Genomic DNA, 13,532 nt, shown 5'->3' with positions numbered 1-13,532 from the left:
TCTCTGGTGACTGCGGAGAGCGACTGGATGGGTGGTGCCCTGTCTCTAAGGGGACCACAGGGAGACCGGGTGGGCTTCAGCGATCTGGGTGGACAGAGTAAAATCATACATACTTTGTTAAACCTCATGACATTTGGGCAAAGAGTTTTGAACACAGAAAGTGGTTCTCAAAGAGGATTCCCACTGAGGACTCTGTGGGTTCCTTTAGGGGGTCTAAATTGTTCCATACAAGTCTGTAACTCTGACAGTGTTCAAATGGAACCAAATGAACCCAAAAGGTCCCTTGGGTTCCATTAGAACAGAGTCAGCAGTCAGCGTTAAACTGATCAGCCATTTCCACTATCAATGTTCTGCTAGGCTTCTACCTGTCTATGGTGACCACAGGGAGCGACTGGCTTGGGTGCTGTCCTGTCTCTGCCGGGACCACAGGGAGACCAATAGGGTGGGCGTCAGCGATCTGGGAGAACAGAGTAAAATCATACATACTTCGTTAAACCTCATGACATTTGGGTAAAGAGTTTTGAACACAGTAAGTGGTTCTCAAAGAGGATTCCCACTGAGGACTCTGTGGGTTCCTTTAGGGGGTCTAAATTGTTCCATGCAAGTCTGTAACTCTGACAGTGTTCAAATGGAACCAAATGAACCCTAAAAGGTCCCTTTGGTTCCATTAGAACAGAGTCAGCAGTCAGCGTTAAGAGGAGAGCTTGACTTTTTCTACAAGCTGGCTTGTAGATCAGCCATTTCCACTATCAATGTTCTTTTTGAAGTTGTCAAATATGTCAGTAATTTCTTTTTATATTTAGGTTATGTGCAACTTCAAAGCCTAAAAGCCAAACAGATGTAATTGTCAACGACAAAAACAATTAAATTGTTAATCGCAATTATTTGAGTGACAATTAATCGTCATGTAAAATGTCATAATCGTGACAGCCCTACATTAAAGTCAAACACTGTGTGCTAGGCTTCTGTACCTGTATCGGGGGACCACGGAGACCGACTGGCTTGGGTGGCGTGTCCTGTCTCTGCGGGGACCGCAGGGACCGATTGGGTGGGCGTCAGCAATCTGGGAATAGAGTAAAATCATACATACTTCATTAAACCTCATGACTGGCCATTCTGCGCAAAGAGTTGAGCACAAGGGTGAGAAAGGGGTGTACTAAACTAGGCGGGCTTCCAATGAAAAGGTTTGAGCACCACAGTCTCTCAAGAACAGACTAACTGAGCTCCATTTAAGTTAAAAGGACCTTTTCTTTGACGATGGCTGGCCAGATTGCTGACATAGAAACATAGTTTTTTCAAAAAATCTTAGAAGGATTCAAAAGACACTTATGGAATCGAAAATTCTAATTTTTACAATTTTTCAAAAATAGCAGATCTACAAGCTCGCAGCGTGGCACTCTGTGCCGCGCTGTGAGCTTGTATATCTGCTATTTTACAATAGTTAAAGCATAAAATAATGATACACAATAATGTGTACCCGTTCTGAATGGGTTAAATGCTTTTACAATTATCAGAAATATGAACATAAACACATGTTTTAAAATTACATCATACATTATTAGTTAGTTATCAATGGATGAGAATAGAGAATACAATCAATTAGAATACAGACTCCTCAACCCCCTATGGGGTTTACTGTGTGTTTCTGTACAGTGTTCTGACTTTGAAACATGCGTGTCCAGTCCTTTCCACACACAACAGTATATATCTAGATAGCATACACTTCCCAAATCTTTGGTTAAACTCACAGACCATTACATTCCACGAAGAAATAGTTTTTAAGACACGAAAAACACACCCACGCTGAATCCGTAACATTATAAGTCACACTTACATAACACAATGCATGGGATGTAGGCGCAAATTAAACAGTCGGATTCCCCTGGTCCGCACCAGTTCCAGTCAGCTGCTAGGCGCCAGCTTAGGCAGCCCGCCGGGGCGGCCGTCTCCCGAGGGGAGCGGGCCCGCGGCGAGTACCGTAGCTGAGGAGATCCGCGAGTAGGGCCCGGCGCACGTCCAGAGTCGCCGTCGGCCCGTGGCGCCCGCCCCCGCCGACCGACTGCCTTCCCCGGGCGGGTTGTGCCGGCCGCGGCGGCGGCTCGCGACGGCGGCGGAGCCCCGAGGCACCGACCGCCGCCACGAGACCACCACGCGACCGGCCGCCTGCCCGGTTCCGAACCGCCGACAACGGGGAGGCTGGAGGAGCGGTTGCTGGAGGGCAACTGCTCCTCCAGCCGCGGCGCGAGCCCAGCGGCCCGTGAAAATATTTGACTCGACACGTTTGCTTTGATTTTTCTTCTAAATAGCTAGAACATGCCACCGCTGTTTTAAGAAAAAACAATCCTAAAAACACTTGCGGAACTGAACCTCAATAAAATGCAAAGCTTGTAAGCTAATTTAATCCTTACCTTGAAGTTATAAAACGTAGCTTTGTCCGAGGTTCTGTAAAATCTGTAATAGCGACGCCGGCGACCTGCTTCTTCTTTCTTCTCAGTTCAAACTTTTTGAAAGGGGCGTGTACTTCTTGCTAGTTGCAGATCACTAAATTCTACAGATGTTCATTGCCTGTAGAAATTAGTACGTTTTGATTGTTGAGTTTGGCTGTAGATATTAAGTGATTGTATTAGTTGAATTTGTGTACTGAACAAGATTGGTTGGTTTTAAGTAAATAAAGCTATTTGAGGAATAAATGCACTTATTCTTGTATTTTCAACAAGTGATATTTCACATAATACGGGACATATTTATATAAACGAACAAACTTGATTTGTTATTGTAACTTTTAAAATATTTAATTATGTTACATCTACTGGACATCAGGATCATTTCTTTCAGTGTGTCTACACTCATCTCATCAATATGAATCTTTTCCATAAAGCGCCACCATCAGGCCAATCTTTTCAAACACATTTTTGGACACTGCTCCTACACATTTTGGCCTAAAATCACGCTGCATCAGAAATCTCCATGTATGGGCATAAAAGTAATTTTTTTCTTTTTCTGGGAATGACCATATATGGACCTTTATTTTATTTTATCCTTTATTAATAATAATATGTATCCATATACATACAATATATGCTATGCCCATACATGGAGATGGGCATAAAAAAAACATTAATTAGTAATGCCAAGCAGGGCCTTGGTGAGTTAGGGCCTTGGTTTGATGCCTGTGGATCTCCATATATGGGCCATATATGGTACCCTAACATTCTCATTTTTGACCTGGAATTTATGACATCAGGATTCTCCATGTATGGACATAAAAGGTTTTTTCTTTTTCTTGGAATGACCATATATGGACCTTTATACCCTGAGAAATCTCGTAGCTTGTCTGACTGTCAGTACAGGAAGTGATGTCACGTGACATCGTTTTTATGCCCATATATGAGTAATTTTGTACCACATCACTGACTCACTGACATCACTTCCTGTACGGACAGTCAGACAAGCAACAACGTTTTTCAGGGTATTCACCATATTCCTGGCCCTCTCTATGGAGGCTGCCATTTTCTTTTACAGAGGGCGCTAGAGAGTTTCTCTCTGTGTGCTGCTTCAAAAAATATCTTTTCACTTCCTCCCAAGTAAGGAAGTGACATGGAATTGTCTGTTGCCAGATTTTGCCAAAGAAATAAGCCCAACAGAAGCAACTAGGCTATATTACTTTACATTTACAATTGAAAATAGCAGATCAGCAAGCTCACAATGTGTAACATTGCGACACATTGTGAGCTTGTATATTTGCTATTTAAAAATATCGAGGGGGGAAAATATTTTGAATATTTTTAAAACATTTCAACAACATAAATCTGTGTGGAAGTCCCTGGCACCACATATTTTCAGATGGGGGTCTGCGACTGTGAACAAATGACACAAATTGCTTATTATAAGTAGACATGGCAACCCAGGTACATACAGAGCCCAGAGCGCCAACTACTGACACTTTAATGCAAGGACAACAGGAAACCAAATGATGTTTTTCAGGCCAGGTTTTTCAGCCTCCGCCTCTTTCAGGATATGAACAGGAAGCCGGGGGCGGGGCCAGGAATATGGTGAATAGGTCGCAATCGCGAGCGAGTATTTCCCGGTGGATCTGAGCACAAGGGGCGGAGCCGCTCGATTGTCCACGACACTGCAAGCGGCGCGAAGGCCAGCGGACCTTGGTCCTGCTCTTCGCCCCCGAAGAACAGACTAATAAGGTTACGAAGCCGTGGTGAATGCAATCGTTATATTTATGCCCAGGCCGTAAGGCCTGGGCAAGCGCACGATAAACGCCCCGTCCAAGCGACTACAATGGAGCGCTCCCTAGCTCCGCTTCAGCCAATCAAAATCTTCGGTGGGCGGGGTTGCCCCCGCCCCTTGTGCACAGATCCACCGGGAAATACTCGGTCGCGTCGCAATCAAAGGTGACATCACCTATGTAAAAGTCCATGTGCATCCCTTTTATGCCCATACATGAAGATCCCTATATATATTTTTATTTATATTTTTTATTTTAAACATGTACAAGTTACAGTGAGCAGGGTGGGCCGTACCAATAATATCAACAATCTGTCAATTGCATAGTAATCATGTATTCAAGCTATTCAAAATGGATAGAATCATGATTTATTTTTTAACATAAATGTGAAAAATGAAAAAAAAAAAAAGAATATATATATATATATATATATATATATATATATATATATATATAATTTCGTGGACCCCCTGCAGTACCTCCGCGGACCCCCTAGGGGTCGCGGACCCCCTGTTGAAGACCCCTGTATGACATTAAAACATAATATGCTACCCAATTTAGCCCTATGTTATACCTTGGCTATTTGAAAATAGACGATCTACAAGCTCACAATGTGTCATGATGCGACACGTTGTGAGCTGGTAGATCTGCTATTTTCAAACATGTTGTACTTTAACTTTTGGAGTATATTTTGATACAAATACTTTTACTCAAGTAAATGTTGAATTCCAGCCTATTGCCTGTACTGTAAGTATTGATACTTTTACTCAAGTAAAGAATGAGAGTACTTGTAGAAAAGGCCCCAAAGATTTAAGCACTTAATTATAACTATTATTTTGTTGGCATTCTAATCTTACATTATAGAGAGGTCTGACTGATGAAACTGACTGCCTTCTATTCTAAAATCGCGGGTCAAAATCCCGCGATAGTTACCGCGATCCCGCGGGATTTCAGTGGAATGTTCCAGAAACCACAGACGTTCTCCAGAGACAAGTGAAGTTTACACAGTGTGCAACGTCGTCATATTAAGACGTTTTAATTAGTTTGTTTGAGCCTGCTCCAAACTATTGTGTGTTGTGTGCGTCAATGACCAAGTGAGTTCATATTGTGATGTTATATGTGTAACTGACTCAGGTTCATGGGGTTTTGAAGTTACTGCTAAGTGCTAAACTAAGCTAACCTCTATTGTCTGAATTAGCTAAATGCTAACTAACAGTTGGGCTAATTTATGCACTGTCATGCTCAGTCTTTATGGTTTGGCTGTCCAGAGTAACTTAGTTACTGCATTTATGTCTGGAGTTTATGACTGTTTATTCATGTACTGTATGTGTAGTCATGCTATGTATCTATTACAGTAGGCCTACAGTATTTCTAGCTACAGTGGGGCTAAGAGTTAATACAGTTCCTATACAGATATAATTGTATTTGGATGTACCTTGAGTACTAAACTAAATGATATAAACTGTGAAGTGTATTATTTGGTATTTATCTCTCCAGCTAGAATACAATTATTTGACTGGTTTGATATGTATTATTGGTGCGTTGTACCTTTTATTAATGCACTTATTTTTTGTGTCTTTATATTCTGTTCCCAGAAAACCACATCACACACATATGTGTATTGTTGAACTGTGGAACTCCATGTTTTGTGACTGCAAAGGAGATAGTAAAAGAGGCTATGAATCCAGCATCAAGCCTCTTCTTTAATATCTGGATTAAGGGCACCTAGTAAGTGGTGTTCTGGCCGACACACTGGCATGAACCTAGTGTACAAGAGAACTCAGCACCCCAATTTCAGTATAGCTGCTATCCCTTCACTACAGTACTCGTATACTGCTTTCTTCGGTCGCAACTAGGCACTCAATCTGAGAGCCAGAGGAAAACCAAAGGAAAAACAGCGCCCTGAGGTAAGACATACAAACTATTAACTGTTAAACCTGCTATGAAAAAATACTGTGGGAACGCTTGTGTTTTGCCTGTGTCGGTGACAAAAATGCCCCTACAAAAGTAACAATGTTTTATAAACTGTAAAAAATCGTCGAAAATGGCAGATTTACAAGCTCACAACGCGTTGCATCCGCGACGCGTTGTGAGCTTGTAGATCTGCTATTTTCGATGCTTGACCCGTCGTACGACGAACAATAAATGTTGGGCTATGAACACGTTCAAAGGTGTAAACTAGTAGGCAAATATTGTACTTTTAATCCATTAAATGTATTTGTAATCGTTTATACTTGTGAAAACCTGAAATGGGATAGGCCTATTCATTCTGCATAATGAGGTATTACAGGTCTGTAACTTTGACAGTGTACAAATAGAACCAAATGGACTGTCTGAGTTAAGGGAAGACCTTGAGATTTGAACTAGACTAGATAAAACAAGACTGCTGGCTATTTTGCTAGCTTTCACTCACTGTTGGGTTTATTTTTGTTTCCTTGACATTAACATCCACCTCTTGGCAGGTATAACATGTATATTCTTAAATCATGTGTGTAATTTAACTAAACCTAAAACAAATGTTTCCTTACTTTTCAGAATGAGTCGTGATAGGGAAAAACGAGGCATTACTTGTGAAGCAGCCTATGGTGCAGCTGGAATTGGGCATGGATGAAAACTGAGGTCCTCATTGAGGTAAAGGGACAAGATCACAAGTTTCCATTAAGCAATGTCTTCAAGAAGATAAAAATGCTAGGTGTATTCTCTGCCAGAAGGAGAAACTATGCAAACAAGGGCAGTCATGCTTTGATTGCACATTGCAATACTGATGTGCACCAGAACAAAGTATACAACATTGCCACAACACGCAGTTTATTGAGTATCCTCCTCACACATTTTAGTTTTTCAGTGTTATTATAGCAGCTTCTCAAGGACCCCTGGGGGTCCCCGGACCCCATTTTGAGAACCAATGAGCTATAGATGGCTTATGTTAGTTGGGGAATTTGGTTGGGTGCCATGGGTCCGACATTTCATTGTTCTTACAACCCATTAGTCAGAATCTGGTGAAAATACTATGCCTAAACCTAACTCTAACCAAATTAGGACTAATTTTCCCGGTGAACCTAAGCGCAACGGTGGGGGCGTGGGAGTGTGGGGAACATAAAGTCAAAGCTGGCGTGGGGAACACACCACTGATTACCGATGATGGAGAGGTTATATACTGTAGCTTTATGTATTGAGAGGCACTTTTGCCGATTTCGTAAGAGACTCGTCGCCAATTGCAAGATATTTATGTTATTTGGTGCCATGATAATGATAACCCCTTCTTCCCATTACTAGACTAATAAGGAGTTATATTGTCTGTGTTATTGTTTACAACCACAATTATTCACGTGTGGCAAGATCGCGGTTCCACTAGTTTTACTAGTAGGTTAGTGTAGGCTTAGAAGCCTTTTCAGAAGTTAATTTAATGTTTTCCATTTAATGATTTCCTTTATCCTCATATAATCTTGCGCTAATGCATGAAACTGTTTTTGCCAGGTTTTAAAGCCTAGAAGGCTTTTCAGAAGTTAATTGAATGTTTCCATTTAATGATTTATTTTATCGTTATCTTGCGCTATTAAAAGCACACAACTGTTTTCGCCAGGTTTTAAGGTCTTATTTTAGTTGTTTCTCATAAGCTTGTGACCCTCCTTGCCCATCGGCCCCCACTGTTGCGCTTAGGTTCACCGGGAAAACCGCGGTCGCCATATGGGCAGTCCTTGCCTGGTTAAAACCAGACCGAACACAACAACACCCCCTGGCGGTAGTGGTGTTGTAGTACGGTCTGGTACTGCTTGGTTTAGATTCTTTTTCCCCTAACAGCTTCACTGTTTGGCCAATCAGGGTTGTATGCTTGGGGCACGTGGTTTGGCGTCTGGTGGATTCCCAAGGCTGGTCCGGTCCCACCCCCCCAGCCCCCTCCCTTCAGAGCTCTTCTGCCCACGTGAGAGTCGCTAGTGGACTCTGATTGGTCCGTGAAAACTGTCGTGGCGGTGTCAGTCGGACGCCCGCTCGACTCAAATTATTTTAATAAAGTATACAATAGTGCTGTTTCATTAAGTTTTAATAACATTTTGCACGTAAACATGCAATATGTTATAAGAAATAACGTATTTTTGCAATGTCACGTCACGTCGCTGTCGGGGATTCTAAGCGTGCGTGCGTGACGTCAATAGGCTTGAGCCCGCCCCCCCCCAGAAGTGGAATGTCTCCCCGAAATACCAAACTCTCTTCCCAAAACGAAGTGTGTGATAGAGGCTGGCAACGCCAGGCAAGTTAAATCGTTAATCGCAAATTATTTGAGTGACAATTAATAGTCATGTAAAATGTAATAATCGTGACAGTCCTATGAATTCTGTTTAAAGTTTTATATATATATTTTTTTTTTTAAGGACGGCTCCGATGATGCAGATGCTGCTCTGAGAGGGGTCTACTGCTGAGCAAAATCAGAACACTTGAAAGGGAAAATGCAAAACTGAAGAAAGAAAACTCGACTGAGGAAACAGCTTGTTGTTGTTTGATAGTAAGTACAAGACCAGGGGTTCTCAACCTTTTTGTGTTCAAGGCGCACCTATTATGTACAGCGGACAGGGGTGTAGTTGTCCCGATTTAAAATGAAGCAAACACAGAACTGGAAGTTCCTATGATTGGCCGCTATTTGCGCTGTTCTGGCACCAGAATCAACATCTCCATAGGATTCCATTCATTTCCCCCCGAACTTTTACTTTTGATTTTCTTATGTTAATAAACATTGTCATGAATACTTTATGGGTTCCTGTCGCTAGTTTAAAGCCTCGTTTCAATCACCATGATATGCAGTTTGTGAAAATATGGTCCAATTTATGTTATATTTGATGTTATTGAAGAAGGGTATAAACCGCACTCGCTTAAAGTTCTTTTTGAGTCTTTTTTATTAAAGAATGCAGCAGCAGCAGTTATCAGCAGACGCGTTTCGGCACTAGGCCTTCATCAGTGTTAAACAAAAGACATATACCTTAGGTCAGTAGTTCTCAACCTTTTCAGGCTGTGACCCCCAAAATAATATTTCAACTGCAGACCCCCACCCTGACAAACACTTGGGATTGTAGGAGTTGGCATTACATTAGTTTGACTACATCTGTTCCATTGTGAAAATGGCAGATCGACATGCTCACAATGCCACAGAGGCGTTGTGAGCATGTAGATCTGCTATTTTCACAATTTTGCCTCTATTTTTGACGAGAGGTACCTGCGGTTGCACCTGAGCGTTGGCAGCCAATAGCATTCCTTGGGTACCATTAAAACAATGATGGCGACACTCATACAAGGGCAAAAAATGCTTAATTTGTGCAGCATAGAAACCAATGGCTTTTCACCGTCCATATTTTATTTAGTCTATGACGGCAAACCTTAGCCCTTTCCCTCCAACCATCTCCAGAGTGCACGGGCAGTGCGAGATTGGGAAAGTGTTGATTCAAAATGAAATGCATCGCATGTACATATAAGCTACATGTTTTACTCTGATAGGCTGACTCAAGTTAAAGAATATGGATTAGGCAATTAACAAAACAATTTGGTCACTCACTAAACAGAAACAATTTGGTCACTCACTAAACACATTGCAAGATCAGCCAGACCCCTAGTCTAGAACTTATAGTCGGTCACTCATTTACATGATGTTTGTTGTTGTGTCTTTACAGAGCTACCTGATCTTCTTGATAAAGTGGAAGCCCTTTCAGGGGCTATGGAAGGGATCAGCCAGAGGTCAGCCACTTTGCCTGAAGCTGAAACGACTGTCGCACCAAAACAGGTAAAGAATTAAGGCTGGGCGATATTAGGAAAACCTTTGATATTCGATAATGTTGTTGAATACCTCGATCGATATTACTCGAGGAGGGAATAGGGGAAATGGGACAGATCCATGTTGATGACATGATTTTAAAGATGCTATACCGCTTTGTGTGATTTTAGGCCAGGGGGCAGTGTCCCAAAATGTGTTTTGCAAAAATCTGCCTGATGGTGGCGCTAGAAGAGGGCCATGTGAGAAATGAGGGGTGGAGGTTGTGATTTGCCATCCAAGGAGTGTGTGCAAGGTTTGGCATGGGGCCAACGGTGGTAGAGATATATGACTAGGGCAAGAGTGTGACATGACAGACAGAATGGCGGCCGTCGTAGTAACTGCGACCTGACGGTCGCAAAAATCAATTGCATTTATCGTTTTTAATGTGTTTTTCTGCTTTAGGTCTACTGCCTGCCTAACCCAGATAATGAATAGCATATCCATGCATGCACACTGCACAGAACACATAGAATAAAGAAATGGATTGCCTTATTTCCCAACAATGGTTTTATTGAAATTAACACACCTGCTTACTGATAGATATTTTTTTTGCATGTGACGTACTGTACCACTTTCTCCTCTGTCTCTTTCTGGTCAATATGTAGACAGTCTGATAGTAGACACCGGTGTCTTTTGTTGAGATTCTGAAATCTTAACTCTCCTGAATCCCCAACTTTAAACCAATCCAGTGACTTTGATTGGTGCAGGGCTGAGCATGTATCAGATTCGGGCTGAGCATGTATCAGATTGTAAATACCATAATGTATTTATTTCACTGAAGATTAGGTTATCATCCCTAACCCTTAAATTCAACATTCTTTCAATGGACTAAAATCTTGTTTTATTTGATGGCCTTCCTGCCCTGGTATTTGGCTTTCGTGCCCTCAAAAAATGGAACACACCAAAGGCCAAGTGGCCTTGCCCCTAAAATAATGCAATTCCAGGTCTGGTTACATCATAATCCTGTTTTGCCGAATGTTTTAGGGGTGCCTCCAGAAACCTATTATGTTGTTTTACTTGTATGTTGTGTTACTTGGGTGTTCTATATTCTGTCTGTACTCATTCTGTACACAATGTTATGTATTCTTTGCCAGACTGACATTGGAGGAGGGGTCTTTGTACCCGAAACTTCGCTCCGCTACATCGACCACTCGACCGTTTGACGAATGGTCTGCTGACACTCATGTTCAGCAGAGAAACCCTTGTAACCAGCAGCTTGAAGGGAAAGAGCTGCAACGTCAAAAAAGAGGCTAGTCCCAAGGCGATGCTGGACCAGAGAAAATTTCAAGCAGTCGTTGGTGAGAAATTAAACATCTTTTCTTGCTTCAAAGATTCTTCCCTGTAGCTAAGGAGATTGAGTGGTGGTTAACCTAATAACCTAAAGCTAGCCTTACACCTAACAACTTTGGTAAGATTGTGGACAGATTTGGGAAAGATTTCTTAAAGAATACCCCTCACACTATAAGATTTGAAAAAGACTCCCCAAAGACTGTAGGATGATTTTTCAAAGATTTCAGTTGTTAGATGTGTATGCCTCTAAAGATTTTGTAAAGACTGGTTCAAGATTCCCTTTTATTTGCTGAAATATGCCTATTGTATAGCCTTGTGTGTTGTGTCCCTATATAAATTATAATATCATTATAAAGTAGGCTAACCATAAATGAAAATAGCCGATCTACAAGCTCAATCACAGCGCGTCGCATTACAGTATTGCAGTATTGATACTTTTACTTGAGTACTTTTTCGATTCACTGCACATGCAGAGAACACACCATGGAACACACACACCGAGCTCCGCCTTCCTCCCTCCCTCAGCCCTCTCTGCCTCTCCTCTCTCGTTCTCTCCTCTCAGTCTAGCCGGCGCAGATCGATCCTATGACTATCAACTATTATCAACGTTGAATGTTTGGAATAATGGAAACGCGGAGAAATAACTTATAAAGGGCTGTCGTAGTAGCCGCACCAACAACGACCAGGCTGGCAGCTCAGGCAGCGTCTTTTTGGGGGAACGAATGGCTTGGCTTTTGGCTTGTTCTGTTTTGGTTGTAGGCTAGGCTACGTCATTGTATTCATTCAGACTCAGCCCCGATTTGTGAAAATATTAAACCAGTTTGATATTCTCGTAACATAATCTGGGTCTCAAATCGGGGTAAAAATCGAGTCGGACCTCTACCTCTCTACCTCACATTTAACGATTGAGTAACGACTGAGTCACGGGAGCGTGCCGCAAATAGCCTCGATTTTATTACGACTGAGAAATCTTTACCAAGTTGTTAGATGTAAGAGGGCCTTAAGACTTATTTAAACAAATCTGACTCCACTCTTGATGTTGCACAGATCTGATTCAGGCTGGATTTGGCTGTCAGTGTAAATCCGGCCTAAATCTAGACAGGTCACATGGAATTAGATTTTTACAAATGTGACTTACGCCACATCCAGAAATGGGAAATGTACAGGAACAACCACGGCAATAAATGTAGACAAATCTCACGGCATAGCAGAAAATGCTTTCAAAAGGTCCTATCTGCAATGTCAGAGGAAATTTTTTAATCTGAAACACATGACGTCTACGTTGTTACTAATGTAACTAAAGCAGCTATGTCGACGCAGGGCAGCTTTGGGTTGATGTCGTTAAAATCAGTCTGAACACACAGATCAGCTCTGGTCACACAGTTGGGCCATAAGATCGGATTTGAGAAATAAAGCAGATTTAGGCTAGATCAGGACTGCAGTCTAAATGGGGCCTGATTCTATCATTCTGTTTTTTTCCCCCATACAGGCTACGTGATGGAAAAGTGCGGAGTTCAGAAGAGGCGGGTCCTGAACGTTGTGAAGGCCAAACTAAACTATGAGAGCAAGGCATGGAAGCGTAGCTGATGTTTCGAGTGGTCAATGTAACGGTGCGAAGTTTCTGGTACAAAGCTATGTATTGTTCATATGCATGTTTTTTGAAAAATAAATTATTTTCATACCTGATTTCACGCCTCCCCTCATAACTGAACATGAGCATGATACTGAATTGGTAAATGTTAATGTGACCTGTTTCATCATCAGAAATTGTAAAGATATGCAGCGACAAATGTGTAATACAGCAGTGAAATTAAATGAATGAAAAGTAATTCAGAAGTGATAAAACACTACACAAACACTACATAAACACTACACACCCAGAAGTGATTGAATGATAATCATGTAGAGTTTCAAAAGGGTTTGTGTAGAAATGAAAAGTAATTCAATAGTGATAAAACACTACATAAACACTACACACACAGAGGTGATTGAATGATAATCGTGTAGAGTTTCAAAGGTGATTCAAAAGGGTTTGTGTAGAAATTAAAAGTAAATCAGTAGTGATAAAACACTACATAAACACTACACATACAAGGATGTATTAATTCTATTGGGATTGTGAAGAGATACAGAAGTGAACGTGTAAGCATTGTGTAGTAATTCAATAATAAATGTGAAAGAATTGAGTAGTGATTGGATAGTACT

The 13,532-nt window shown here is 41.6% G+C and overlaps 2 long non-coding RNA genes across 2 annotated transcripts; both read left to right on the top strand.

The window, feature by feature from the left end:
• Positions 1–5,233: 5,233 nt before the first annotated feature.
• LOC308302296 lies at positions 5,234–6,844 on the top strand. Its single transcript, XR_013962942.1, has 3 exons — positions 5,234–5,334; positions 5,836–6,147; positions 6,776–6,844. It is a non-coding gene; the product is annotated as an uncharacterized lncRNA (long non-coding RNA).
• A 1,569-nt stretch (positions 6,845–8,413) lies between these two features.
• LOC308302288 lies at positions 8,414–12,951 on the top strand. The gene is made up of 4 exons (XR_013962941.1): positions 8,414–8,741; positions 9,898–10,007; positions 11,132–11,335; positions 12,817–12,951. It is a non-coding gene; the product is annotated as an uncharacterized lncRNA (long non-coding RNA).
• Positions 12,952–13,532: the final 581 nt, after the last annotated feature.

This window comes from Nannobrachium achirus (assembly GCF_963921795.1).
Source record: "Nannobrachium achirus genome assembly, chromosome: 2".
NCBI lineage: Eukaryota > Metazoa > Chordata > Actinopteri > Myctophiformes > Myctophidae > Nannobrachium > Nannobrachium achirus.
This window is presented reverse-complemented; position numbering and strand designations above follow the sequence as displayed.